This window comes from Podarcis liolepis (genome assembly GCF_965112155.1).
Source record: "Podarcis liolepis genome assembly, chromosome: 16".
In the NCBI taxonomy this organism is placed as follows: domain Eukaryota; kingdom Metazoa; phylum Chordata; class Lepidosauria; order Squamata; family Lacertidae; genus Podarcis; species Podarcis liolepis.
Window position 1 is genome coordinate 37,866,376 of NC_139567.1, and position 6,279 is coordinate 37,872,654.

The following is a 6,279-nucleotide window of genomic DNA, read 5'->3' on the forward strand; positions in this document are numbered from 1 at the left end:
GATGATGATGGTGAACTCTCACCATCTCTGACACTGGTAGGGAGTGATGGGAACTGTACTTCATGAACATCTGGGGGGGGCACATATTCCTCACTAGTGTAGAAGATACTGAGCTAGCATGGACCAGTCGTCTGACTTGGTCCTTAAGAGAGCATCTTATGCAAGAGCACTACAGTGGGTGCGTGCCTTTTATTACAAAGGCAATACCAGCCTTATAAAAATCATTGCGGGAGCCTGGATTGTGCTTTAAGAGAGGAGGGGGACAGACAGAGTTTGCTGCCAGGCGGGAGACAGAAGGGAAGCAACCTGTGGTGCGATTTCGGAAACCTGCCTGGCCAATTGCATCCGTGTCCAAAGTTCCCTTTGAGGCAAGAGAGCGGTGCAGCAGGTACCCAGAGAAAGCAACAAGCTGTCTACCGACAACGGCGCTCACTGCTACGCGAACGCAGAAGCTGTCCCCGCAGGGCTGCCGGCTGACAAGGTTGCCATCGAGTGGGGTTGCTCAGGCAGTCGTCTCTGGTTCCCCAGGATTTCTTTTTTTAAAAAAGGATACCAGCTGCTGACATGAATTATCTACTCATCCTCCACAGCAGCTGGCCCAGCGCTAGGAGGGCAGGGAGCTTAGGAATGGAAGGGGGAGGGGGAGAGATAGGGTGAGCCAATGTGTTATACATACAGGGCTGAGTCTGCTTCTGATGTCCATTCAAAATGCCAACTTTGACATCAGTGGTTTGGGGGGGGGCAACACACCCCTGGATTTTTACCCCTTTCCTGCATCATGCAAATCTCACACACAGTATGTATACGTTTTGCACTTGGCTGTCTAGTACTGCGTATGAAACATAAAAATCAGCCCGCTCCCGTACCCTCAGACGTTTTGGCAAATTCAAAAAATCCACATGGACAGAAATTTCACCCCTGGAAAAGAGGACCTGTCCTGGAAAAGGAGGACCTATGGCAACCCTAACTTTGAAAATTTAAAGAAGAAAAGCCACTTGATCCAGGGACAGTCCACACTTACCGTATTTTTCACTCTATAAGACGCACTTTTTCCCTCCTAAAAAGTAAGGGGAAATGTGTGTGTGTGCCTCTTATGAAGCCACCGATCCCTCTTGCTCTTCTGGCTTCAGGGATAGCCATGCAAAGCCTCTGGAGCGCTCCTGCCTCTTCGCTCAAGAGGCTTTGCGTTGCTTTCTTGTTTCTTGTTTTCCTCCTCTAAAAACTAGGTGCGTCTTATGGCCAGGTGCATCTTATAGAGCGAAAAATACGGTATATTGGCCTGCCTCTTTTCTTAATGATGACACACACCATTCATAACGTAAGAATATTATTCACAACTGGGAGCAGGGCATTAGGGTGGGGTAAGTGAAGACAAGCGCCAACAATTAACTGTAAAGCTTTTCACTGCTCCTGCTCAGGCTGCACAGAAAAAACATTTTGGTTCCTGAAATTCATTCAGATTGGGCAGATAGAATAGAACAGATAGAATTCTACAGGATGTGGCATTAGTGAAAACAGTCAAGATTCAATGATTCCCAGGCATGTACCTCCAGATGGTGATGTCAGGCACCATCCTGTGACCCAGGCATCTTCACTTGGTCGCCAGTGGCCAATAGTCAGGTACAAAACGCACCTGGCTAATTTCGAACACTGACTTCAGGGTTTCCTAAGCTTGCCATAGTTCAGGAGAATTCCAGGCATGTCCCGATTTCTGGGTGTAAAAGTGGCATTGGGGGAATTTTGCCGAATTGGCAAAATGTCAGGAGAAACCCAAAGGTTAAAAGCTCCAAAAGCTTTGGTTTCCCCAAAAATGCTCAACAACAAAAAAGAAAGAAGAAAGAAAAATAGTCTTGGTCTCTTCCACTCAATCCGTCACAGCCTGTCTTCACATGCAGGTGAAATCCCTCACAACTCCCTAACTCACTGAGGGCTTGAGATCCACCTGCTGCCCTCACCTGGTTTAGCCAGCCAATCAAAGCAGCTTCCTGGGATGTGTGGCCACTGTCACATGCTGACAGCTTCTAGGAGCCACAAGTGAGAGCTGAGTGCAGGATGGGGACCAAAGTTTTCAAGTTTGATCAGCAGTGAAAAGTTTTGCCTGCTGACTTCTGCACTGTTAAATTTTCTCAGTTAAAAACATAGGAGCACGTCAGGTTACATTTTTGCTGATCAGTTGGCTACCCTGTCAGTGAGTTCTTAGATCAGGGTTTCCCAAACGTGGACCTCCAGCTGTTTTCGGACTACAATTCCCATCATCCCTGAACACTGGTCCTGCTACTAGGGATGATGGGAGTTGTAGTCCAAAACAGCTGGAGAACCAAGTTTGGCCTACACTGTCTGGCAGCAGCTCTTCAAGGAACATTCCCATCTGTACCAGGAGATGCCAGAACTGGACCTGGGACCTTCTGCATGCAGGGCAGGTGCTCTACCACTGAGCAGTGGCCCCTCAAGTAAGACCCAGATGCCAAAAACCAGCCTGCTGAACCAGCCTGGCTTCCCCAAACTGGTAACGAAGCAAGGGTGGACTCTACAGGACTTCTAGCCAATCAGATGATCAGGACAAGGGCCAATCAGAGCCTGAGAAAGGATTGAGCCGTCAGCAACCTAAGAGACAGTCCGGTTTTTGCCTTTGGCTGAGGCAGGTCAAACATGCTGTTTGCAACAGCTGCATGCTGGAACTTGCTTGTTTGCAGCTGTAAAAATGAGGCAGGCCTGTTTTCCATGAAACGAAGGTGAATTCTACAGCCTGGAAGGGATCAGGCCAAAGAAGCAAGCCATTTTCATGGTTCAGGGTGTGCAGAGTGCTGTACCATCCCCACCACCCATCACTCAGTGTTTGTGTTCTGCGTCCCGTCACTTAGAATAAAAATCCAATAAAATACAAAGACAGGAAGCAAACAGAAGTATTGCAGCGGAGCAACAGAGTGAAAACTCAAGGAAGCACAGCAACACAACGACACTTGCTTCAGCTCTCTTTAAAAAATAAATAAATGCTACTTTAGAAGGCCTGAGAAACCTGTAGCTCTCTTAAGACGCTGCAGGACTACAACTCTCCCCATCCCTGACCATTGACAATTGCTGGCTGGAGCTTATGGGAGTTGGAGTTTAAGCGGGTAAAGGTAAAGGGACCCCTAACCATTAGGTCAAGTCGTGATTGACTCTGGGGTTGCAGCGCTCATCTCGCTTTACTGGCCGAGGGAGCCAGCGTACAGCTTCCGGGTCATGTGGCCAGCATGACTAAGCCGCTTCTGGCGAACCAGAGCAGCGCACGGAAATGCCGTTTACCTTCCCGCCGGAGCGGTACCTATTTATCTACTTGCACTTTGACGTGCTTTCGAACTGCTAGGTGGGCAGGAGCAGGGACTGAGCGACGGGAGCTCACCCCGTCGTGGGGATTCGAACCGCCGACCTTCTGATCGGCAAGTCCTAGGCTCTGTGGTTTAACCCACAGCGTCACCCTAAAAGTTTCATTCACTCACCCTCCTGTCATCCAGGGCCTACAGAGAAAAGTCCTGGATGATGATCCAAGCAGAAGGTATAGGGAAAGACAGAAGCTAAACTACCTCGCAGGGTTGTTGTGAGGATAAGATGGGGACAGGAAGAGTCATAAGCACCATCATGAGCTCCTTGGAAGAAAGGAGGAATATAGGTGCAGTTTTCAAGCAAGTAAATGAATAAATATTCAACCCAGGTACCCCGAAGAGCATACAAACAGCCCTGCTAAACTTTTATGTTCACCGAGTGAATTAATGTAGGGGCAAGATTCGAATTCGGCTTCTCCTGATTTGTACTTCAGCTTCTTGGCTATACAACAGCGACAGCAACGAAAACAACAAGAACCACTTGTAAGCCCAGGCGGGCTTACAAAAATGAGACATATGTTAAATAATACATCATACAATAGGACAAAAAAACAAACAAAATTAAAATACCATGAGAAGCCACAGCTAAATCATTACACTATCCTAACTCTACGACACACACACGCACAGCTGTCCTAATTACAGGATGAATTAAGAGTGACTCACACACAACCTAATCAACTGCCAGGCCCATTGCAAAGCTACCCAGAGAAATATTTATTTCTGCAGAACATAACTCGATTTCCTGCTTCCCTCCCACCTACTGCGGAAACTTCGTAGTAAGATTTTGGCCTGGATTTTTTTTTTAATAGGAAAAACATGTAGCCCAACTCCTTCTCCTCCCTAAAAGTAATGCAAGCCTGTGCCCCACTCCTTCTTTGTAAGCAATGGGGATTCCAGCACATTAAAATAATGAGCTATTACCGCAGCAAAGCCAGTTGTGTTGGCCATTTTTTAAAAAATGCATAGCCAAACAGCTCCAGCTGTTTTGGGACTACAATTCCCATCATCCCTGACCACTAGTCCTGTTAGCTAGGGATGATGGGAGTTGTAGTCCCCAAACAGCTAGAGGGCGAGGTTTGGCCATCACTGTGCTAGGTGGTTATGAGAGCACTCTGCAATATCCCTACCGACACCATTGTGACATCAGGTGATTGACAGGAGGGCAGCCCCGCCCACCTGACAAACTTGGTCCGCAAGGACTGCAAAATTTAACAATCTGGAGAGATTTTCTCATCAACTTGCCACCTTATCTCTTCAACTGGAGGTGCCAGGAATAAAAGCTAGGACTTTCTGCAAGCACTGCACATGCACAGAATTATGACTCCTCCCCAGGGACACATGTTGATACAATTGGATGGCCTTGATTTCACTCCTGCCTCTCAAACCAGCTTATAGCATTGCACCCATTTCACAGACTAAAAACACCCATGTCTTGCATTTCCAGTTTGACTCCAACCAAAGCCCAACTAATCAACGAGCCCTATGTGTTATCTTATCTGCCTTGGTAGCTCAGTTGGTACAGCATGAGACGATTAATCTTAGGGTTGTGGGTTCGAGACACGTTGGGCAAAAGATTCCTGCATTGCAGGGGGTTGGACTAGATGACCCTGCTGCCCCTTCTAGCTCCACAAGTCTATGATTTTATGATGCACACTGAAATCTGAACTACTATGGCTTTATTAAATTGCATCAATTGTTTTGATGAATTGGTTGTTCTTTGCTTTATATGCTACTGTATTTGATATTATCGTGATTGCAATTATTGTTCTTTTATACCGCTATTGTGATTATTGTGAGCAGCTTTGAGCACAACATTCATGTTAAATCAAAGTCCAACCTGCAACGTGAGAATGTTAATTCTGGTCTCAACTCGTGCCTCTTACTTCAGATCCAGCATGCAACGTATAACCTCCTTGCCTATTAGAACGAGCTCAGAAAAATTAGAACCCATGTATTATTATCTACTTATTTAATGGGCTGCAATTCTGCCATTTGCAAATGACAACTGGAAACATTCCCACCTGGAATCACAGAATTTTAGAGTCAGAAGGTGTGACAAACGCCCGAGGCAACAGGACTGAGAATAGGAAATCTATCCTTGGTCACTCCCTGTATAAATCAAGTGTGAATGCAGGGATTTTCGATGAGTGACAGCAAACACTAAGAATCTGCAGCGAGGAGTTCCCAAGGCAATTTATTTCCAGTTCTGGGAATAAATTAAAGCCGAGGCACACTGGATACGATACCGTACTTTATTTTAACAGACATTTTCAATGGTTTCACTAATAAAAGCACAACACTTAGGATCAGTCATAAACACCATTCCAGGCTTAAAAGAGAAATTTACTTACAAGTCTCTTCAACGAAACCAGGAAATCTAGTGCTCTCTTAAAATGGCTATCTGCTCTACCCCGCCTGTAAAAAAACAAAAAGTCTAGCCACTTTCTAGAACCTTTCCCTCCGCCTGAGGAATTTGCCATGTCTATCCTACCAACTTCCCAATCCGGGCCCTATCTTTAAGCTAAACTGTAAAATCAAACTTTTCCGACCTCTTTCCCTCCTGACTGGATGCTTCCCATCCCAGCCATGATTAGATAAGGGTCTCCAAGCAGCTGACCCAATGTTCTGTACAGTGTTAGAAATTAGCCAGGCACCAGATGTGTTTTACGACTGGTGTGGGTCCAATTATGACCATATAGAGATCTCTGGAGGTCCGGCTGCCATCTCCCTCTGGCTGGTATCTCCAGCTTTCTTAAATAAATAAGCCCTTCTGCTTACCTGCTCATTATCCCACCTTTTCCCCCAAGGAGTGCATGGTCCATCCCACCCCCTCAGATAATTACTACAATGACTCTTTGAGGTAGGTTCAGAGGCTGTGACTGACTTCAAGGTCACCCAGTGAACTTCATGGCCG

At 46.4% G+C, this 6,279-nt stretch overlaps 1 protein-coding gene across 8 annotated transcripts in view; it reads right to left on the reverse strand.

The window, feature by feature from the left end:
• Positions 1-6,279, reverse strand: part of CUEDC1 (CUE domain containing 1) — a 56,994-nt gene that overhangs the window by 42,664 nt on the left and 8,051 nt on the right. The window lies entirely within an intron of this gene.